General features: G+C 44.0%; 12 non-coding genes across 12 annotated transcripts; 4 read left to right on the top strand and 8 right to left on the bottom strand.

Moving 5' to 3' along the window:
* Nucleotides 1-705: 705 nt before the first annotated feature.
* trnad-guc (transfer RNA aspartic acid (anticodon GUC)) lies at nt 706-777 on the bottom strand. Its single transcript has one exon. It is a non-coding gene; the product is annotated as a tRNA-Asp (tRNA).
* Nucleotides 778-2,843: 2,066 nt separating this feature from the next.
* Nucleotides 2,844-2,915, bottom strand: trnad-guc (transfer RNA aspartic acid (anticodon GUC)). The gene has a single exon. It is a non-coding gene; the product is annotated as a tRNA-Asp (tRNA).
* Nucleotides 2,916-3,876: 961 nt separating this feature from the next.
* On the top strand, nt 3,877-3,948 carry trnad-guc (transfer RNA aspartic acid (anticodon GUC)). The gene has a single exon. It is a non-coding gene; the product is annotated as a tRNA-Asp (tRNA).
* Nucleotides 3,949-4,952: 1,004 nt separating this feature from the next.
* On the bottom strand, nt 4,953-5,024 carry trnad-guc (transfer RNA aspartic acid (anticodon GUC)). The gene has a single exon. It is a non-coding gene; the product is annotated as a tRNA-Asp (tRNA).
* A 961-nt stretch (nt 5,025-5,985) lies between these two features.
* trnad-guc (transfer RNA aspartic acid (anticodon GUC)) lies at nt 5,986-6,057 on the top strand. The gene has a single exon. It is a non-coding gene; the product is annotated as a tRNA-Asp (tRNA).
* Nucleotides 6,058-7,061: 1,004 nt separating this feature from the next.
* trnad-guc (transfer RNA aspartic acid (anticodon GUC)) lies at nt 7,062-7,133 on the bottom strand. Its single transcript has one exon. It is a non-coding gene; the product is annotated as a tRNA-Asp (tRNA).
* A 967-nt stretch (nt 7,134-8,100) lies between these two features.
* On the top strand, nt 8,101-8,172 carry trnad-guc (transfer RNA aspartic acid (anticodon GUC)). The gene has a single exon. It is a non-coding gene; the product is annotated as a tRNA-Asp (tRNA).
* A 1,023-nt stretch (nt 8,173-9,195) lies between these two features.
* trnad-guc (transfer RNA aspartic acid (anticodon GUC)) lies at nt 9,196-9,267 on the bottom strand. The gene has a single exon. It is a non-coding gene; the product is annotated as a tRNA-Asp (tRNA).
* A 2,052-nt stretch (nt 9,268-11,319) lies between these two features.
* On the bottom strand, nt 11,320-11,391 carry trnad-guc (transfer RNA aspartic acid (anticodon GUC)). The gene has a single exon. It is a non-coding gene; the product is annotated as a tRNA-Asp (tRNA).
* Nucleotides 11,392-12,352: 961 nt separating this feature from the next.
* On the top strand, nt 12,353-12,424 carry trnad-guc (transfer RNA aspartic acid (anticodon GUC)). Its single transcript has one exon. It is a non-coding gene; the product is annotated as a tRNA-Asp (tRNA).
* A 1,023-nt stretch (nt 12,425-13,447) lies between these two features.
* On the bottom strand, nt 13,448-13,519 carry trnad-guc (transfer RNA aspartic acid (anticodon GUC)). The gene has a single exon. It is a non-coding gene; the product is annotated as a tRNA-Asp (tRNA).
* Nucleotides 13,520-22,259: 8,740 nt separating this feature from the next.
* trnaf-gaa (transfer RNA phenylalanine (anticodon GAA)) lies at nt 22,260-22,332 on the bottom strand. Its single transcript has one exon. It is a non-coding gene; the product is annotated as a tRNA-Phe (tRNA).
* Between the last annotated feature and the right edge of the window lie 470 nt (nt 22,333-22,802).

Genomic DNA, 22,802 nt, shown 5'->3' with positions numbered 1-22,802 from the left:
TTCCCATTAGTTGTTTAATTATCCACCATCATTCACAAATGGGTGTGGCAGGACTGCAGAGCTTTGATCTGATCCGTTGTTTGTGGGATCGTTTAGCTCTGTCTACAGCATGCTGCTTCCATTGTTTGTCAAGTAGTCCTGTGTTACTTTCAGGTTATTGGTGTGTGTATATGTCTGTGTGCGAGTGTTTATGTAGCTCGGAATGTGTGTGTTTGTGTATGTGTGAATATGACTATGTCTGTCTCACTTGTTATATGCGTTTCTGAGTGTCCCGCTCTTTCTTTCTATCTGTCACTTTTAACCTGCTCCCCAAATAATTTTTCTCTGGACCTTGACTAACAAAGAGATAGAAAGTAAGTCTTCTTTCAACAGTGGCATGTGGAAAGTTAATCAAATTGTCATCAAAGAAGTAGTTAAATAGATTCACTGAAACATGCATCCTTTTCATTGCTGTATGTGAGATCTTTCATGTCTGCGCCTGTTCCGAGACCTGTCTCTCTCTGGTGACAGCGCGATTCTGCGTTTCATTTCTTGCCCATCATTGTGGTTCTCACATCGAGCTGAAGCGTGAGGCAGAGAGCAGATTTTTAAAATCGCTGTGAAATCAATTTGTGGAAGTGGGAAAGGCCGAGTCAGTTTTTCATTGTATTTTCAACATCCAATATTGCAGATAAATGAAAGTGAAGCTTCGAAAGCAGCAATAACCTCCTCGTCGGGGAATTGAACCCCGGTCTCCCGCGTGACAGGCGGGGATACTCACCACTATACTAACGAGGAATTCGTGCAGACATTTGCCGTATATTCACCACAGATGCTTCACGTTTCAGTGAATCTGTTTGAACTGTTCATTTGATGACAGTTTGTTTAACTTTCCACGGACCACTGTTGAAAGAAGAATTACCGACCACTTTTCCATCTCATGTTGGATCATGATGTGAGTAACGCGGGAGAGAGTGAGACAGATCTTCTCAGGAAAATATAGAAAATATGAGGCACACACACAGACAGACAGACACAGACACACATACACATGGATTGACTCAGAAATACTGAGAGTCAGAATATGGATAATTTGGCTGATTTTTGTTCCATTTCTGTCGTAGATTTCGTGAAATCTTGCAGATCAATTAAAATGAGCATAAAACTCGAGGTACTCAATGCTGTGGAATTTTAATTCACTTAAGAATTATTAATTCTACAAGAAACTTGTTGAATTTTGAAACGCAGAGATGAAACAGGTTGATGAATGACGGGATCTGAAGTCTGTCAGATTTGAACCTGCGCGGGGGAAATGAATGAATTTCGAATCTGTCACCTAACCCACCAGTTAGTAAAAATCACAATTGCTCTGCATCCAGTCCTCAAACAGTCTCCGTACAATAATATTCTGAAAGTGACAATCACCTGTTTTTTTGCTCTGTAGTTTTTGTTTAGGAAGAAGGTCGGCGAAGACATAAAATTAAAAGTTAGCGTCTGAAAACTGCTACCTCCCAGTCGGGGTATGAAAACCCGGACAAAGGTGGGGCAACTCACCACGATAAGAGAGAAAGAAAGAACGAAAGAAAGACAGAGTCAGTTGTCGTTGTCTAACAAAGAGATGGAAATGTAAATGGTTCTTTCAAGAGTGGCCCGTGGAAAATGAAACAAACTGTCATCAAATAAATAGTTAAAAGAAATGCACTGATACGTGAAGCATGTCTAACACCATCTGGGATGAGTGCACAGTCAATGCAGCAGTTCCTCGTTAGTGTAGTGGTGAGTATCCCCGCCTGTCACGCGCGATACCGGGGTTCAATTCCCCGACGGGGAGATTAAACTTTTGCCGCCTTTTGTAGCTTTTTCTCTCATTTATCTCTAATATTCGATGCGGAATATACAGTGTAAAACTGACTCGGAGTTTCCCACTTTCCCCGATTTAATTTCACTGATATTCCAGCGGTTTTAAAATCTGCTCTCAGCTTCACTCTTCACCTCGATGTTCGACTGGTTTCTGTGATGTTGGGGATTTCGGGAGGAGGCCGAGATGGATCATCCACTCGGCACTTCTGGCTGAAGACGGTTTCTAAAACTTTGCACTCACACGCTGGGCTTTACCATCATTGAGGATGGGGATGTTCATAGAGCCTCTTCCCATTAGTTGTTTAATTATCCACCATCATTCACAAATGGGTGTGGCAGGACTGCAGAGCTTTGATCTGATCCGTTGTTTGTGGGATCGTTTAGCTCTGTCTACAGCATGCTGCTTCCATTGTTTGTCAAGTGGTCCTGTGTTACTTTCAGGTTATTGGTGTGTGTATATGTCTGTGTGCGAGTGTTTATGTAGCTCGGAATGTGTGTGTTTGTGTATGTGTGAATATGACTATGTCTGTCTCACTTGTTATATGCGTTTCTGAGTGTCCCTCTCTTTCTTTCTATCTGTCACTTTTAACCTGCTCCCCAAATAATTTTTCTCTGGACCTTGACTAACAAAGAGATAGAAAGTAAGTCTTCTTTCAACAGTGGCATGTGGAAAGTTAATCAAATTGTCATCAAAGAAGTAGTTAAAATAGATTCACTGAAACATGCATCCTTTTCATTGCTGCATGTAAGATCTTTCATGTCTGCGCCTGTTCCGAGACCTGTCTCTCTCTGTTTCGGGCTGGTGACAGCGCGATTCTGCGTTTCATTTCTTGCCCATCATTGTGGTTCTCACATCGAGCTGAAGCGTGAGGCAGAGAGCAGATTTTTAAAATCGCTGTGAAATCAATTTGTGGAAGTGGGAAAGGCCGAGTCAGTTTTTCGTTGTATTTTCAACATCCAATATTGCAGATAAATGAAAGTGAAGCTTCGAAAGCAGCAATAACCTCCTCGTCGGGGAATTGAACCCCGGTCTCCCGCGTGACAGGCGGGGATACTCACCACTATACTAACGAGGAATTCGTGCAGACATTTGCCGTATATTCACCACAGATGCTTCACGTTTCAGTGAATCTGTTTGAACTGTTCATTTGATGACAGTTTGTTTAACTTTCCACGGACCACTGTTGAAAGAAGAATTACCGACCACTTTTCCATCTCATGTTGGATCATGATGTGAGTAACGCGGGAGAGAGTGAGACAGATCTTCTCAGGAAAATATAGAAAATATGAGGCACACACACAGACAGACAGACACAGACACACATACACATGGATTGACTCAGAAATACTGAGAGTCAGAATATGGATAATTTGGCTGATTTTTGTTCCATTTCTGTCGTAGATTTCGTGAAATCTTGCAGATCAATTAAAATGAGCATAAAACTCGAGGTACTCAATGCTGTGGAATTTTAATTCACTTAAGAATTATTAATTCTACAAGAAACTTGTTGAATTTTGAAACGCAGAGATGAAACAGGTTGATGAATGACGGGATCTGAAGTCTGTCAGATTTGAACCTGCGCGGGGGAAATGAATGAATTTCGAATCTGTCACCTAACCCACCAGTTAGTAAAAATCACAATTGCTCTGCATCCAGTCCTCAAATAGTCTCCGTACAATTATATTCTGAAAGTGACAATCACCTGTTTTTTTGCTCTGTAGTTTTTGTTTAGGAAGAAGGTCGGCGAAGACATAAAATTAAAAGTTAGCGTCTGAAAACTGCTACCTCCCAGTCGGGGTATGAAACCCCGGACTAAGGTGGGGCAACTCACCACGATAAGAGAGAAAGAAAGAACGAAAGAAAGACAGAGTCAGTTGTCGTTGTCTAACAAAGAGATGGAAATGTAAATGGTTCTTTCAAGAGTGGCCCGTGGAAAATGAAACAAACTGTCATCAAATAAATAGTTAAAAGAAATGCACTGATACGTGAAGCATGTCTAACACCATCTGGGATGAGTGCACAGTCAATGCAGCAGTTCCTCGTTAGTATAGTGGTGAGTATCTCCGCCTGTCACGCGGGAGACCGGGGTTCAATTCCCCGACGGGGAGATTAAACTTTTGCCGCCTTTTAAAGCTTTTTCTCTCATTTATCTCTAATATTCGATGCGGAATATACAGTGTAAAACTGACTCGGAATTTCCCACTTTCCCCGATTCAATTTCACTGATATTCCAGCGGTTTTAAAATCTGCTCTCAGCTTCACTCTTCACCTCGATGTTCGACTGGTTTCTGTGATGTTGGGGATTTCGGGAGGAGGCCGAGATGGATCATCCACTCGGCACTTCTGGCTGAAGACGGTTTCTAAAACGTTGCACTCACACGCTGGGCTTTACCATCATTGAGGATGGGGATGTTCATAGAGCCTCTTCCCATTAGTTGTTTAATTATCCACCATCATTCACAAATGGGTGTGGCAGGACTGCAGAGCTTTGATCTGATCCGTTGTTTGTGGGATCGTTTAGCTCTGTCTACAGCATGCTGCTTCCATTGTTTGTCAAGTAGTCCTGTGTTACTTTCAGGTTATTGGTGTGTGTATATGTCTGTGTGCGAGTGTTTATGTAGCTCGGAATGTGTGTGTTTGTGTATGTGTGAATATGACTATGTCTGTCTCACTTGTTATATGCGTTTCTGAGTGTCCCTCTCTTTCTTTCTATCTGTCACTTTTAACCTGCTCCCCAAATAATTTTTCTCTGGACCTTGACTAACAAAGAGATAGAAAGTAAGTCTTCTTTCAACAGTGGCATGTCATCAAAGAAGTAGTTAAAATAGATTCACTGAAACATGCATCCTTTTCATTGCTGCATGTAAGATCTTTCATGTCTGCGCCTGTTCCGAGACCTGTCTCTCTCTGGTGACAGCGCGATTCTGCGTTTCATTTCTTGCCCATCATTGTGGTTCTCACATCGAGCTGAAGCGTGAGGCAGAGAGCAGATTTTTAAAATCGCTGTGAAATCAATTTGTGGAAGTGGGAAAGGCCGAGTCAGTTTTTCGTTGTATTTTCAACATCCAATATTGCAGATAAATGAAAGTGAAGCTTCGAAAGCAGCAATAACCTCCTCGTCGGGGAATTGAACCCCGGTCTCCCGCGTGACAGGCGGGGATACTCACCACTATACTAACGAGGAATTCGCGCAGACATTTGCCGTATATTCACCACAGATGCTTCACGTTTCAGTGAATCTGTTTGAACTGTTCATTTGATGACAGTTTGTTTAACTTTCCACGGACCACTGTTGAAAGAAGAATTACCGACCACTTTTCCATCTCATGTTGGATCATGATGTGGGTAACGCGGGAGAGAGTGAGACAGATCTTCTCAGGAAAATATAGAAAATATGACGCACATACACAGACAGACAGACACAGACACACATACACATGGATTGACTCAGAAATACTGAGAGTCAGAATATGGATAATTTGGCTGATTTTTGTTCCATTTCTGTCGTAGATTTCGTGAAATCTTGCAGATCAATTAAAATGAGCATAAAACTCGAGGTACTCAATGCTGTGGAATTTTAATTCACTTAAGAATTATTAATTCTACAAGAAACTTGTTGAATTTTGAAACGCAGAGATGAAACAGGTTGATGAATGACGGGATCTGAAGTCTGTCAGATTTGAACCTGCGCGGGGGAAATGAATGAATTTCGAATCTGTCACCTAACCCACCAGTTAGTAAAAATCACAATTGCTCTGCATCCAGTCCTCAAATAGTCTCCGTACAATTATATTCTGAAAGTGACAATCACCTGTTTTTTTGCTCTGTAGTTTTTGTTTAGGAAGAAGGTCGGCGAAGACATAAAATTAAAAGTTAGCGTCTGAAAACTGCTACCTCCCAGTCGGGGTATGAAACCCCGGACTAAGGTGGGGCAACTCACCACGATAAGAGAGAAAGAAAGAACGAAAGAAAGACAGAGTCAGTTGTCGTTGTCTAACAAAGAGATGGAAATGTAAATGGTTCTTTCAAGAGTGGCCCGTGGAAAATGAAACAAACTGTCATCAAATAAATAGTTAAAAGAAATGCACTGATACGTGAAGCATGTCTAACACCATCTGGGATGAGTGCACAGTCAATGCAGCAGTTCCTCGTTAGTATAGTGGTGAGTATCTCCGCCTGTCACGCGGGAGACCGGGGTTCAATTCCCCGACGGGGAGATTAAACTTTTGCCGCCTTTTAAAGCTTTTTCTCTCATTTATCTCTAATATTCGATGCGGAATATACAGTGTAAAACTGACTCGGAATTTCCCACTTTCCCCGATTCAATTTCACTGATATTCCAGCGGTTTTAAAATCTGCTCTCAGCTTCACTCTTCACCTCGATGTTCGACTGGTTTCTGTGATGTTGGGGATTTCGGGAGGAGGCCGAGATGGATCATCCACTCGGCACTTCTGGCTGAAGACGGTTTCTAAAACGTTGCACTCACACGCTGGGCTTTACCATCATTGAGGATGGGGATGTTCATAGAGCCTCTTCCCATTAGTTGTTTAATTATCCACCATCATTCACAAATGGGTGTGGCAGGACTGCAGAGCTTTGATCTGATCCGTTGTTTGTGGGATCGTTTAGCTCTGTCTACAGCATGCTGCTTCCATTGTTTGTCAAGTAGTCCTGTGTTACTTTCAGGTTATTGGTGTGTGTATATGTCTGTGTGCGAGTGTTTATGTAGCTCGGAATGTGTGTGTTTGTGTATGTGTGAATATGACTATGTCTGTCTCACTTGTTATATGCGTTTCTGAGTGTCCCTCTCTTTCTTTCTATCTGTCACTTTTAACCTGCTCCCCAAATAATTTTTCTCTGGACCTTGACTAACAAAGAGATAGAAAGTAAGTCTTCTTTCAACAGTGGCATGTCATCAAAGAAGTAGTTAAAATAGATTCACTGAAACATGCATCCTTTTCATTGCTGCATGTAAGATCTTTCATGTCTGCGCCTGTTCCGAGACCTGTCTCTCTCTGGTGACAGCGCGATTCTGCGTTTCATTTCTTGCCCATCATTGTGGTTCTCACATCGAGCTGAAGCGTGAGGCAGAGAGCAGATTTTTAAAATCGCTGTGAAATCAATTTGTGGAAGTGGGAAAGGCCGAGTCAGTTTTTCGTTGTATTTTCAACATCCAATATTGCAGATAAATGAAAGTGAAGCTTCGAAAGCAGCAATAACCTCCTCGTCGGGGAATTGAACCCCGGTCTCCCGCGTGACAGGCGGGGATACTCACCACTATACTAACGAGGAATTCGCGCAGACATTTGCCGTATATTCACCACAGATGCTTCACGTTTCAGTGAATCTGTTTGAACTGTTCATTTGATGACAGTTTGTTTAACTTTCCACGGACCACTGTTGAAAGAAGAATTACCGACCACTTTTCCATCTCATGTTGGATCATGATGTGGGTAACGCGGGAGAGAGTGAGACAGATCTTCTCAGGAAAATATAGAAAATATGAGGCACATACACAGACAGACAGACACAGACACAGACACACATACACATGGATTGACTCAGAAATACTGAGAGTCAGAATATGGATAATTTGGCTGATTTTTGTTCCATTTCTGTCGTAGATTTCGTGAAATCTTGCAGATCAATTAAAATGAGCATAAAACTCGAGGTACTCAATGCTGTGGAATTTTAATTCACTTAAGAATTATTAATTCTACAAGAAACTTGTTGAATTTTGAAACGCAGAGATGAAACAGGTTGATGAATGACGGGATCTGAAGTCTGTCAGATTTGAACCTGCGCGGGGGAAATGAATGAATTTCGAATCTGTCACCTAACCCACCAGTTAGTAAAAATCACAATTGCTCTGCATCCAGTCCTCAAATAGTCTCCGTACAATAATATTCTGAAAGTGACAATCACCTGTTTTTTTGCTCTGTAGTTTTTGTTTAGGAAGAAGGTCGGCGAAGACATAAAATTAAAAGTTAGCGTCTGAAAACTGCTACCTCCCAGTCGGGGTATGAAACCCCGGACTAAGGTGGGGCAACTCACCACGATAAGAGAGAAAGAAAGAACGAAAGAAAGACAGAGTCAGTTGTCGTTGTCTAACAAAGAGATGGAAATGTAAATGGTTCTTTCAAGAGTGGCCCGTGGAAAATGAAACAAACTGTCATCAAATAAATAGTTAAAAGAAATGCACTGATACGTGAAGCATGTCTAACACCATCTGGGATGAGTGCACAGTCAATGCAGCAGTTCCTCGTTAGTATAGTGGTGAGTATCCCCGCCTGTCACGCGGGAGACCGGGGTTCAATTCCCCGACGGGGAGATTAAACTTTTGCCGCCTTTTAAAGCTTTTTCTCTCATTTATCTCTAATATTCGATGCGGAATATACAGTGTAAAACTGACTCGGAGTTTCCCACTTTCCCCGATTCAATTTCACTGATATTCCAGCGGTTTTAAAATCTGCTCTCAGCTTCACTCTTCACCTCGATGTTCGACTGGTTTCTGTGATGTTGGGGATTTCGGGAGGAGGCCGAGATGGATCATCCACTCGGCACTTCTGGCTGAAGACGGTTTCTAAAACTTTGCACTCACACGCTGGGCTTTACCATCATTGAGGATGGGGATGTTCATAGAGCCTCTTCCCATTAGTTGTTTAATTATCCACCATCATTCACAAATGGGTGTGGCAGGACTGCAGAGCTTTGATCTGATCCGTTGTTTGTGGGATCGTTTAGCTCTGTCTACAGCATGCTGCTTCCACTGTTTGTCAAGTAGTCCTGTGTTACTTTCAGGTTATTGGTGTGTGTATATGTCTGTGTGCGAGTGTTTATGTAGCTCGGAATGTGTGTGTTTGTGTATGTGTGAATATGACTATGTCTGTCTCACTTGTTATATGCGTTTCTGAGTGTCCCTCTCTTTCTTTCTATCTGTCACTTTTAACCTGCTCCCCAAATAATTTTTCTCTGGACCTTGACTAACAAAGAGATAGAAAGTAAGTCTTCTTTCAACAGTGGCATGTGGAAAGTTAATCAAATTGTCATCAAAGATGTAGTTAAAATAGATTCACTGAAACATGCATCCTTTTCATTGCTGCATGTAAGATCTTTCATGTCTGCGCCTGTTCCGAGACCTGTCTCTCTCTGGTGACAGCGCGATTCTGCGTTTCATTTCTTGCCCATCATTGTGGTTCTCACATCGAGCTGAAGCGTGAGGCAGAGAGCAGATTTTTAAAATCGCTGTGAAATCAATTTGTGGAAGTGGGAAAGGCCGAGTCACTTTTTCATTGTATTTTCAACATCCAATATTGCAGATAAATGAAAGTGAAGCTTCGAAAGCAGCAATAACCTCCTCGTCGGGGAATTGAACCCCGGTCTCCCGCGTGACAGGCGGGGATACTCACCACTATACTAACGAGGAATTCGTGCAGACATTTGCCGTATATTCACCACAGATGCTTCACGTTTCAGTGAATCTGTTTGAACTGTTCATTTGATGACAGTTTGTTTAACTTTCCACGGACCACTGTTGAAAGAAGAATTACCGACCACTTTTCCATCTCATGTTGGATCATGATGTGGGTAACGCGGGAGAAAGTGAGACAGATCTTCTCAGGAAAATATAGAAAATATGAGGCACATACACAGACAGACAGACAGACACAGACACATGGATTGACTCAGAAATACTGAGAGTCAGAATATGGATAATTTGGCTGATTTTTGTTCCATTTCTGCCGTAGATTTCGTGAAATCTTGCAGATCAATTAAAATGAGCATAAAACTCGAGGTACTCAATGCTGTGGAATTTTAATTCACTTAAGAATTATTAATTCTACAAGAAACTTGTTGAATTTTGAAACGCAGAGATGAAACAGGTTGATGAATGACGGGATCTGAAGTCTGTCAGATTTGAACCTGCGCGGGGGAAATGAATGAATTTCGAATCTGTCACCTAACCCACCAGTTAGTAAAAATCACAATTGCTCTGCATCCAGTCCTCAAATAGTCTCCGTACAATAATATTCTGAAAGTGACAATCACCTGTTTTTTTGCTCTGTAGTTTTTGTTTAGGAAGAAGGTCGGCGAAGACATAAAATTAAAAGTTAGCGTCTGAAAACTGCTACCTCCCAGTCGGGGTATTAAACCCCGGACGAAGGTGGGGCAACTCACCACGATAAGAGAGAAAGAAAGAACGAAAGAAAGACAGAGTCAGTTGTCGTTGTCTAACAAAGAGATGGAAATGTAAATGGTTCTTTCAAGAGTGGCCCGTGGAAAATGAAACAAACTGTCATCAAATAAATAGTTGAAAGAAATGCACTGATACGTGAAGCATGTCTAACACCATCTGGGATGAGTGCACATTCAACGCAGCAGTTCCTCGTTAGTATACTGGTGAGTATCCCCGCCTGTCACGCGGGAGACCGGGGTTCAATTCCCCGACGGGGAGATTAAACTTTTGCCGCCTTTTAAAGCTTTTTCCTTAATTTATCTCTAATATTCGATGCGGAATATACAGTGTAAAACTGACTCGGAGTTTCCCACTTTCCCCGATTTAATTTCACTGATATTCCAGCGGTTTTAAAATCTGCTCTCAGCTTCACTCTTCACCTCGATCTTCGACTGGTTTCTGTGATGTTGGGGATTTCGGGAGGAGGCCGAGATGGATCATCCACTCGGCACTTCTGGCTGAAGACGGTTTCTAAAACTTTGCACTCACACGCTGGGCTTTACCATCATTGAGGATGGGGATGTTCATAGAGCCTCTTCCCATTAGTTGTTTAATTATCCACCATCATTCACAAATGGGTGTGGCAGGACTGCAGAGCTTTGATCTGATCCGTTGTTTGTGGGATCGTTTCGCTCTGTCTACAGCATGCTGCTTCCACTGTTTGTCAAGTAGTCCTGTGTTACTTTCAGGTTATTGGTGTGTGTATATGTCTGTGTGCGAGTGTTTATGTAGCTCGGAATGTGTGTGTTTGTGTATGTGTGAATATGACTATGTCTGTCTCACTTGTTATATGCGTTTCTGAGTGTCCCTCTCTTTCTTTCTATCTGTCACTTTTAACCTGCTCCCCAAATAATTTTTCTCTGGACCTTGACTAACAAAGAGATAGAAAGTAAGTCTTCTTTCAACAGTGGCATGTGGAAAGTTAATCAAATTGTCATCAAAGAAGTAGTTAAAATAGATTCACTGAAACATGCATCCTTTTCATTGCTGTATGTGAGATCTTTCATGTCTGCGCCTGTTCCGAGACCTGTCTCTCTCTGGTGACAGCGCGATTCTGCGTTTCATTTCTTGCCCATCATTGTGGTTCTCACATCGAGCTGAAGCGTGAGGCAGAGAGCAGATTTTTAAAATCGCTGTGAAATCAATTTGTGGAAGTGGGAAAGGCCGAGTCAGTTTTTCGTTGTATTTTCAACATCCAATATTGCAGATAAATGAAAGTGAAGCTTCGAAAGCAGCAATAACCTCCTCGTCGGGGAATTGAACCCCGGTCTCCCGCGTGACAGGCGGGGATACTCACCACTATACTAACGAGGAATTCGTGCAGACATTTGCCGTATATTCACCACAGATGCTTCACGTTTCAGTGAATCTGTTTGAACTGTTCATTTGATGACAGTTTGTTTAACTTTCCACGGACCACTGTTGAAAGAAGAATTACCGACCACTTTTCCATCTCATGTTGGATCATGATGTGGGTAACGCGGGAGAAAGTGAGACAGATCTTCTCAGGAAAAAAAAATATGAGGCACATACACAGACAGACAGACAGACACAGACACACATACACATGGATTGACTCAGAAATACTGAGAGTCAGAATATGGATAATTTGGCTGATTTTTGTTCCATTTCTGTCGTAGATTTCGTGAAATCTTGCAGATCAATTAAAATGAGCATAAAACTCGAGGTACTCAATGCTGTGGAATTTTAATTCACTTAAGAATTATTAATTCTACAAGAAACTTGTTGAATTTTGAAACGCAGAGATGAAACAGGTTGATGAATGACGGGATCTGAAGTCTGTCAGATTTGAACCTGCGCGGGGGAAATGAATGAATTTCGAATCTGTCACCTAACCCACCAGTTAGTAAAAATCACAATTGCTCTGCATCCAGTCCTCAAATAGTCTCCGTACAATAATATTCTGAAAGTGACAATCACCTGTTTTTTTGCTCTGTAGTTTTTGTTTAGGAAGAAGGTCGGCGAAGACATAAAATTAAAAGTTAGCGTCTGAAAACTGCTACCTCCCAGTCGGGGTATGAAACCCCGGACTAAGGTGGGGCAACTCACCACGATAAGAGAGAAAGAAAGAACGAAAGAAAGACAGAGTCAGTTGTCGTTGTCTAACAAAGAGATGGAAATGTAAATGGTTCTTTCAAGAGTGGCCCGTGGAAAATGAAACAAACTGTCATCAAATAAATAGTTAAAAGAAATGCACTGATACGTGAAGCATGTCTAACACCATCTGGGATGAGTGCACAGTCAATGCAGCAGTTCCTCGTTAGTATAGTGGTGAGTATCCCCGCCTGTCACGCGGGAGACCGGGGTTCAATTCCCCGACGGGGAGATTAAACTTTTGCCGCCTTTTAAAGCTTTTTCCTTAATTTATCTCTAATATTCGATGCGGAATATACAGTGTAAAACTGACTCGGAGTTTCCCACTTTCCCCGATTTAATTTCACTGATATTCCAGCGGTTTTGAAATCTGCTCTCAGCTTCACTCTTCACCTCGATCTTCGACTGGTTTCTGTGATGTTGGGGATTTCGGGAGGAGGCCGAGATGGATCATCCACTCGGCACTTCTGGCTGAAGACGGTTTCTAAAACTTTGCACTCACACGCTGGGCTTTACCATCATTGAGGATGGGGATGTTCATAGAGCCTCTTCCCATTAGTTGTTTAATTATCCACCATCATTCACAAATGGGTGTGGCAGGACTGCAGAGCTTTGATCTGATCCGTTGTTTGTGGGATCGTTTAGCTCTGTCTACAGCATGCTGCTTCCACTGTTTGTCAAGTAGTCCTGTGTTACTTTCAGGTTATTGGTGTGTGTATATGTCTGTGTGCGAGTGTTTATGTAGCTCGGAATGTGTGTGTTTGTGTATGTGTGAATATGACTATGTCTGTCTCACTTGTGATATGCGTTTCTGAGTGTCCCTCTCTTTCTTTCTATCTGTCACTTTTAACCTGCTCCCCAAATAATTTTTCTCTGGACCTTGACTTACAAAGAGATAGAAAGTAAGTCTTCTTTCAACAGTGGCATGTGGAAAGTTAATCAAATTGTCATCAAAGAAGTAGTTAAAATAGATTCACTGAAACATGCATCCTTTTCATTGCTGTATGTGAGATCTTTCATGTCTGCGCCTGTTCCGAGACCTGTCTCTCTCTGGTGACAGCGCGATTCTGCGTTTCATTTCTTGCCCATCATTGCGGTTCTCACATCGAGCTGAAGCGTGAGGCAGAGAGCAGATTTTTAAAATCGCTGTGAAATCAATTTGTGGAAGTGGGAAAGGCCGAGTCAGTTTTTCATTGTATTTTCAACATCCAATATTGCAGATAAATGAAAGTGAAGCTTCGAAAGCAGCAATAACCTCCTCGTCGGGGAATTGAACCCCGGTCTCCCGCGTGACAGGCGGGGATACTCACCACTATACTAACGAGGAATTCGTGCAGACATTTGCCGTATATTCACCACAGATGCTTCACGTTTCAGTGAATCTGTTTGAACTGTTCATTTGATGACAGTTTGTTTAACTTTCCACGGACCACTGTTGAAAGAAGAATTACCGACCACTTTTCCATCTCATGTTGGATCATGATGTGGGTAACGCGGGAGAGAGTGAGACAGATCTTCTCAGGAAAATATAGAAAATATGACGCACATACACAGACAGACAGACACAGACACACATACACATGGATTGACTCAGAAATACTGAGAGTCAGAATATGGATAATTTGGCTGATTTTTGTTCCATTTCTGTCGTAGATTTCGTGAAATCTTGCAGATCAATTAAAATGAGCATAAAACTCGACGTACTCAATGCTGTGGAATTTTAATTCACTTAAGAATTATTAATTCTACAAGAAACTTGTTGAATTTTGAAACGCAGAGATGAAACAGGTTGATGAATGATGGGATCTGAAGTCTGTCAGATTTGAACCTGCGCGGGGGAAATGAATGAATTTCGAATCTGTCACCGAACCCACCAGTTCGTAAAAATCACAATTGCTCTGCATCCAGTCCTCAAATAGTCTCCGTACAATAATATTCTGAAAGTGACAATCACCTGTTTTTTTGCTCTGTAGTTTTTGTTTAGGAAGAAGGTCGGCGAAGACATAAAATTAAAAGTTAGCGTCTGTAAAATGCTACCTCCCAGTCGGGGTATTGAACCCCGGACGAAGGCGGGGCAACTCACCACGATAAGAGAGGAAAAAAAAGAAAGAAAGACAGAGTCAGTTGTCGTTGTCTCACAAAGAGATGGAAATATAAAGGGTTCTTTCAACAGTGGCAAGTGGAAAATGAAACAAACTGTCATCAAATAAATAGTTAAAAGTAATGCACTGATACGTGAAGCATGTCTAACACCATCTGGGATGAGTGCAAGATCAATGTAACAGTTCCTCGTTAGTGTCGTGGTGAGTATCCCCGCCTGTCACGCGGGAGACCGGGATTTAGTTCCCCGACGGGGTGTTTAAACTTTCGCCGCCTTCCAAAGCTTTTATCTCCAATATTGGATGCGGAATATACAGTGTAAAACTGACTCGGAGTTTCCCACTTTCGCCAATTTAATTTCACTGATATTCCAGCGTATTTAAAATCTGCTCTCAGCTTCACTCTTCACCTCGATGTTCGACTGGCTTCTGTGATGGTGGGGATTTTGGGAGGAGGCCGAGATGGATCATCCACTCGGCACTTCTGGCTGAAGACGGTTTCTAAAACTTTGCACTCACGTGCTGGGCTTTACCATCATTGAGGATGGGGATGTTCATGGAGCCTCTTCCCGTTCGTTGTTTAATTATCCACCATCATTCACAAATGGGTGTGGCAGGACTGCAGAGCTTTGATCTGATCCGTTGTTTGTGGGATCGCTTCGCTCTATCTGCAGCATGCTGTTTGTCAAGTAGTCCTGTGTTACTTTCATGTTATTGGTGTATGTATGTTTGTGTGTATATGTCTGTGTGTGAGTGTTTATGTCGCTAGCATGTGGGCTTCCATTTTTACAGCTTTTTTATTTTAAACTCTTGGGGGCCGGGATTCCTGGGCCTTCTCCTTCACACCACATGAGAGGAGGCGAGAAGGCCCGAAACAGCAGGTAAATGCCTTTATCGCACAGCTTGTGGGCCCGGAGGAGCAGGAGTGCTTCCCCCTGGCCCAACAAGCCAACCGGCCGTGATCCCACACAGGCGATCGGCCGACCCCCTCCAAATCTCCGACACCCCTGCACGAGCGACAAACCCCATGATCTCCGACCCCCGCGATGACCACCGACCCCCGATGACTGACTCGCCGATGCCCCCGATGACTGACCCACCCATGACCTCATGACTCCCGTGACCCCCCTCCCCGATAAAATCATGCCCAATGGGTTTGATTCCCGTTGTGTTATCTCTCTGTCGGTTTGCTGATAAACGTTTAACTCGCGGCCTGTTCCCGTCAATGGTCACAAGTAGTAACAGACAGAGCGGGTCTGACCGCCCCGAGATGTGGAAAAGACATCAGTTCAGGACAAATGCCTCAAATCAAATGGTCTCCCGGCACCGAGAGAGAGAAATTCCAGAGAAAAAGGCAGAAGAGAAAAGAGAAATAAAAACTCAATAAAGACACTATCAATATTTCCCATTCTTGATGCCTGTCTATTTCTTCCCCAACCTTTCTGTGCCGGTTAAAATTTCAGTGAAATAAATGCGAGAATCGACTCAAAGAACGAGAACAGAGCAACAAAAATCACCGAACACAGAATCAAACCCAGAGACCTTCAGATCTTCAATCTCACGCTCTCCAAACTCAACTATTTCGACTCCACTGTAAATTGGACTTTGTGACATCACCTTGGACAAAGATAGAAACCGGGTGGAATTTCCCCTCCCGCTCATTCCTCACTCTGGGGGAATGGGACCCGGTCAGATCTCGGAGCTCAGGTTATGTTAATGTTCAGCTGATGATATCTTAATATTATCTTGTGTTTGGCCTCATTTAATCAGGTTCATGGGCACTTTCTTCCATCATCCCTTCTCCCTGAAAGGAATGTGGTGCAGCGGTTGCCAAATTTAACAGGAAAAATCAATTATCGCCCGCTTTTCACAGGAGAAGAAACTCATCCTGGAGATTCACGCGGAGCAATTTCCCAAATAATGGTCCCGCCCGGGATTGAATCAGAGACCTTTCATGAGTGATGTAAACATGATAACCGCTGCACGAGGGAAACCACTGCTCAATTTAAGGCATCGTGTGCCTTCTCCGTTAAACAACTTCTGTCCCACACTTAAAGCTCTCATTCCATCTCTTTCTCAAACATTTCACTGACCAAAACTTCACAAGTCACAGAGGAAATAGACTTAATTTCAAAATCATTAAACTCCCGAAGGAGCTGCGGGGACAGACTGAGCGGTGTCACTGAGTACAGAGATACAGAGAGACACCAGCAGAGGGAGGTAGAGAGCGGTGTCACTGAGTACAGAGATACAGAGAGACACCAGCAGACGGAGGTAGAGAGCGGTGTAACTGGGAATAGAGATACAGAGAGACACCAGCAGAGGGAGGTAGAGAGCGGTGTAACTGAGTACAGAGATACAGAGAGACACCAGCAGAGGGAGGTAGAGTGCGGTGTAACTGAGTACAGAGATACAGAGAGACACCAGCAGAGGGAGGTAGAGTGCGGTGTAACTGAGTACAGAGATACAGAGACACACCATCAGAGGGAGGTAGAGAGCGGTGTAACTGAGTACAGAGATACAGAGAGACACCAGCAGAGGGAGATAGAGAGCGGTGTAACTGAGTACAGAGATACAGACAGACACCAGCAGAGGGAGGTAGAGAGCGGTGTAACTGAGTACAGAGATACAGAGAGACACCAGCAGAGGGAGGTAGAGAGCGGTGTAACTGGGTACAGAGATACAGAGAGACACCAGCAGAGGGAGGTAGAGAGCGGTGTAACTGAGTAAAGAGAGACAGCGAGACACCAGCAGAGTGTCCAGGAAACCAACCTTTTATCTGAAATCTGAGGCGAGATATAAACTGCACAGAGTAGAGGAAGCATTACTGTGTATCTAACCCGTGTTGTACCTGCCCTGGGAGTGTTTGATTTGACAGTGTGGAGGAAGCTTCATTCTGCATATAACCCGTGCTGTACCTGTCCTGGGAGTGTTTGATGGGGCAGTTCAGATGGAACTTTAATCAGTCTCTCCACATAACTGAAGTCCCTCATCCCTGGTACCATTCTAATAAATCTCCTGTGCACCCTCTCTAAGGCCTTGACATCCTTCTTCATGTTTCGTGCCCAGAATTAAACACAATACTCCAGCTGAGGCCTCACCAGTGTTTTATAAAGGTTTTGTATCAATTCCTTGCTTTTGTATTCAATGCCTCAATTAATAAAGCAAAGGGCCCCATTTGCTTTTTTAACTGCCTTCTCAACTTGTCCTGCCACCTTCAAAGATTTGTGTAACTACACCCCCAGGTCTCTCTATTCCTGCACTCCCTTTAAAATTGTGCCATTTCGTTTAAATTGCCTCTCCTCATTCTTTCTACCAAAATGTATCAATTCACAATTCTCTGCATTAAATTTCATCTGCCCATTTCACCAGTCTGTCTCTGTCCTCCTGAAGTCTGTTACCATCCTCAACATTGTTTATTACATTTCTGAGTTTCGTGTCATCTGCAAACTTTGAAATTATACCCTGTACTCCCAAGTCCCGGTCATTAATATATATCAAAAAGAGCAGTGGTCCTAATACCGAGCCCTGGGGGACACCACTGTATACTTGCCTCCAGTCTGAAAAACAACCGTTCACCACTACTCTCTGTTTTCTGCTCCTTAGCCAATTTTGTATCCATGCTGCCATTGTCCGTTTAATCCCATGGGCTTCAATTTTTCTAACAAGTCTATTGTGTGATACTTTATCCTCCCTTAATCTCTCCCTGCATAGAAACTCCCCGACCCATATTCATGGCCACCCCCTCGACCTTGCCATCTCACGTGGTCTCTCTTCTCCTGATCGTGTCAATCATGGATAAGGCCATCTCTGATCACTTCCTTGTAACCCTCTCCACCCACATGGAATCAGAGAATCATAGAAAGGTCACAGCATGGAAGGAGGCCATTTGGCACATCGAGTCCTTACCGGCTCCATGCAAGATCAATCCAGCTGGTCCCCCTCCCCCAATGCACATCATAGAATGAACTCAGGAATCCCACGCCACTTTCTATGAGCGGTAACATGCTGCGGTTATGGTGCAGACCGGGACCCAGGGCTGAGGCTGTGGTCATCAGTTACTCTGGGAGTGGCACAGTCGGGTTCATGACTAGCCGGGGGTGAGAGTAACACCAGAGAGTCAGGCTGGTGTTCAGAAGGGTGTGGGTTCCAGCTCCCGTTCCAGGACTGGGACACATGATCCAGACTGACTGTGTCGTGCTGAGAGGGAGCTGCATCGTGAGAGGTGCTGTCCTTTGAATGAGGTGTTTAATGGGGGTCCCTTCTTTCTGCTCCGAGGTGTAAAAGATCCCGTGGCAATTTGTGAAGAGCAGGGAGTTCTCCCGGTGTCCTGGCCAACATTCTTCCCTCGACCATCAGCACCCAACAAACAGGAGATCGGCTCAATATCTCATCACTGTTTGTGGGATCTTGCTGTACACAACTTGTCTGCTACCTTCTCTTAAAAACGATAGTGACTGATCTTCGAGAGAAGTGCGTTGGGATGTCCTGAGGATGTGAAAGGTGCTATACAAATGCAAGTTCCTTGTTTCTCACAGGGGGCCGTGTCTCGTTCCTCGTCTCATTGAGACTCTCAGTTAATTGGTCCGTTCTCTGCGCAGATGGGGCCCGACTCACTGAGTGTTTCCAGATTGTTCTGTGTGTGTTTCACTCAGACTCGGGTTTTACAGTAAATAATAAAAGGACTGTAGTCAAACACTTGGCCATGAGCTGCTGCCCAACCTATCGTGACATTGTTGCTTGCTTCCCTTCAGTTTTTGGTGCACTGTCGCCTGAAGACCCGTGGTTTGCCTCATTTCTCAGTGTGATTGTGGGACTGACACAGAAGTGAGAGAGAAAGCAGCAGCCACAGCCTGGACTGCAGGCAAATTGGGAGGCTGAAACTAAAAGTTCACTATTCCCACACCGGGAATCGAAGCCGTGCCGCCTGGGTGAAAACCAAGAATCATAACCGCTAGACCACATGGGAACTGAAACAAAACACCAGCAGGAAGGGCACTGAGACTACAACCGGAAAGTTAACGGACGATTCAAAGGAGGTATTCACAATTATGAAAGGTTTTGACAGAGTGTGTAAAGAGAAATTGTTTCCAGTGATGGAATGGTTAATAACCAGAGGACACAGATTTCAGATAAATTGAAAGAAATCATTGGGGGATTTGGAGAGATTTTTTTACACAGCGAGTTGTTATGATCTGGAATGCACTGCCTGAAAGGGAGGTGGAAGCAGGTTCAATAGTAACTTTCAAAAGGGAATTGGATAAATAGTTGACGTGTAATAAATTGCAGGGCTGTGGGGAAAGAGCCGGGGAGTGGGACTAACCCACTTCCTTCTGTGTTCATCCCTGGAAAAAACCCTCCCCCAGGTCACTTACAACGGCACTTTCAAATTCCCAACTCTCTGGACTTTGGCCCTCCATTCACCACGACATTTCTGCAGCTACTGATTTGCTCAATCACACCCTCACCTCCACCTTTGACGCTCTTGTACCCATTAAAACCATCACTCTCCCTCACCCTGGTCAATCCCCCTGGGTCTGCCCTCATTTCTGCTTCCTTAAGTCCAAGGGACACAGCTTTGAAAGTTTATGGTGGACAACTGCTTTGGCCATTCATCGCCAGATCTGGCTGGACCACATAAAGCACTATCGGGTCCTGTCTCCTCTGACAAAACTGCTCACTATTCCAGGATCATCCTGGAATGTAAAGATAACTCCCGACTTCTCTTCTCCACTACAAACCGTCTTCTTAAACCCCTCTCCCATCATTCCTTCATCCTCACCTCCAACAAAAAGTGCAATGAGCTCATGGACTTCTTTGTCACTAAGATTGAGACCATCCATTCAGCTGCCTCTGCCGCTCCCCTCCCTTCCCCGAGCTCACCAAGTTTCTCTCCTATCTCCCCTCATGCCCTCTCTGAGCTCATCTTGACAATGAGACCCACCTCCTGCTCCCTCGACCCTATTCCCAACAATCTGCTGACCAAACAACCTCCCTTCCTGGCCCCATGTTAGCTGACATTGTTAACGGTCTCCTCTCCTCAGGTACTGTCCCCCTCCCCATCAAATCTGCCGTCATCACCCTCCTTCTCAAAAGACCCACCCTTGACCCCTGTGTCCTTGTAAACTACCACCCCATCTCCCACCTCCCTTTCCTCTCCAAAGTCTTGTCACCTCCCAAATCCATGTCCATCTTTCCCACAACACCATGTTTGAATCCCTCCAATCAGGTTTCCACTCCTGCCACTGTCCTGAAACGGCCCTTGTCAAAGTCACAAATGACATCCTCTGTGACTGTGTAGAGGGAGATTTAATCTTGATCTAACACTTGATGCACCTGCCCCCGGAATGTTTGATGACACAGTGTAGAGGGAGCTTTACTCTGCCATGTACTGTACAGTATCAGTCTGCGATGGAGCAGAGCCCTGCTCTTTAATAGAAATTATTCTTTCGATCAGCCACGGAGCCCCTAAAGCAGCCTCCAAGACCCAAAGTCTGATTTCCATCCCACAGTTCCAGCAGTTTGCGAGGGCTGGGCCACGTTAGCAGCAGCTCTCTGTTCCTGGTCTGGAGCTGAGGTGTTGTGTATTGTCCCTGACACAGGGACCAGACGGTGAGCTGCTGGCTCCTATTGTTCTGGGATCATTCCCTGCTGCTCTGTTCTCACCTCTTCACTGGGTCTCAGATTATTACCAGCCATCTTCCTGATCAATAAACAATCGGCAGTCTGACCGCGGAGATTTGAAATGTGTGAAACATTTCATGTGTCTCATCCCTGTCCCTGGACACAAATAAATAGGCCGTCATGAAATGTTCACAGTCCGTTTCTTCAGCCTTCTCCTTCTTAGAAGAATCTTTTAAACTCCTTGCTAAAGTGACCATTGATCTGAATGTCTTGTTTTGCGGTATGTTCTCGATTGTTCCAGGTCAGCATTGTAATAATTCGGGGTAGTTGAAAAGTGGGATCATTATATTAAATCTAGATATTTATCACAGCCCCGCCCCCCAAACATTCAAACCACCGTTCAGGAGGAGAACCCCTTCTGCTCGCTGACCTACATTGGCTCCCAGTCCACCAACATCTCAAATTTTAAATTATCATCTTCGTGTTCAAATCCCTCCATGACCTCGCCCCTCCCTATCTCTGTAACCTCCTCCACCCCGACAACCCTCCTAGATCTCTGAGCTCCTCCAATTCAGGCCTCTTGCGCATCCACGATTTTCATCGCTCCACCATTGGCGGCCGTGCCTTCAACCGACTGGGCCCAAAGCTCTGGATTTCCCTCCCTAAACCTCCCCGCCTCTCTACCTCTCTCTCCTCCCTTAAGACATTTAAAACCTACCTCACCTGTCCCAATATCTCTTTATGTGGCTCCGTGTCACATTTTGTTTGATAATCGCTCCTGTGAAGCGCCTTGGGACGTTTTACTCCGTTAAAGGCGCGATATAAATGCAAGTTGTTGTTGTTGTTGGGGTGGAGAAAGGGTTTTCTTTCTTTTTATGACTCTTTTCTATCTCTCTATTTCTTTCCTTTCTCGGACTCTGTTTTCCGGGTCTGTTTACTGACACACATTACAATCTGTGTCACTCGGTGTCTAACAATGTGAGGCAATGTGTTTTATTCCCGTTGTGTTATCTCTCTGGCGGTTTGCTGATAAATGTTTAACTCGCGGCCTGTTCCCGTTAATGGTCACAAGCAGTAACAGACAGACAGAGCGTGTCTGACCGCCCTGAGATGTGGAAAAGGCATCAGTTTAGGACAAATGCATCAAATCAAATGTTCATCGGGCACCGAGAGAGACAAAAACCAGAGAGAAAGGCAGAAGGAAATAGAGAAATAAAAGCTAAATACAGACATCCTTGATGTCTCTCTATTCCATCCCCAACCGTTCAGTGTCGGGTAAAAATGTCAGTGCAAATAAATGTTCGAGAATCGGCCCAAAGAAGAAGAAACAAAATAACCCAAAACTGCCGAAACCCGGGATTGAACCAGGGACCTTTAGATCTTCAGTCTAACGCTCTCCCAACTGAGCTATTTCGGCCCCACATCAAGCTAGTTTTTGAGTCATCCTCTTGGAATAAAATCTAACCCCGGGTGGAATTGCCCCTCCCGCTCATTCCTCACTTCGGGAGAATGAGACCGACCATCAAGGAGAGATTTTCTGATCCTGTCGTTGAATCTCATTTAAATTAAACATTCCTTGAACTCTCTGCCGGGGGGATTCAGAGCTGGGGTTCGCCATGAACCAGCTTCCCCTCAATTCCCAGCTTTATCAGTGAATCGACCAACAAACGCTCGACAGAGCTCAGGTTATATTAAAAATAAAAACAGAAAATGCGGGAAACACTCAGCAGGTCAGGCAGCATCTGTGGAGAGAGAAACATCCTTTCAGGTCGATGACCTTTCATCAGAACTCTCTCCACAGATGCTGCCTGACCTGCTGAGTATTTCCAGCATTTTCTGTTTTTACTTCAGATTTCCAGCATCTGCAGTATTTTGCTTTTGTTTTAC

This window comes from Heptranchias perlo, chromosome 35 (assembly GCF_035084215.1).
Source record: "Heptranchias perlo isolate sHepPer1 chromosome 35, sHepPer1.hap1, whole genome shotgun sequence".
Taxonomy (NCBI): Eukaryota; Metazoa; Chordata; class Chondrichthyes; order Hexanchiformes; family Hexanchidae; genus Heptranchias; species Heptranchias perlo.
This window is presented reverse-complemented; position numbering and strand designations above follow the sequence as displayed.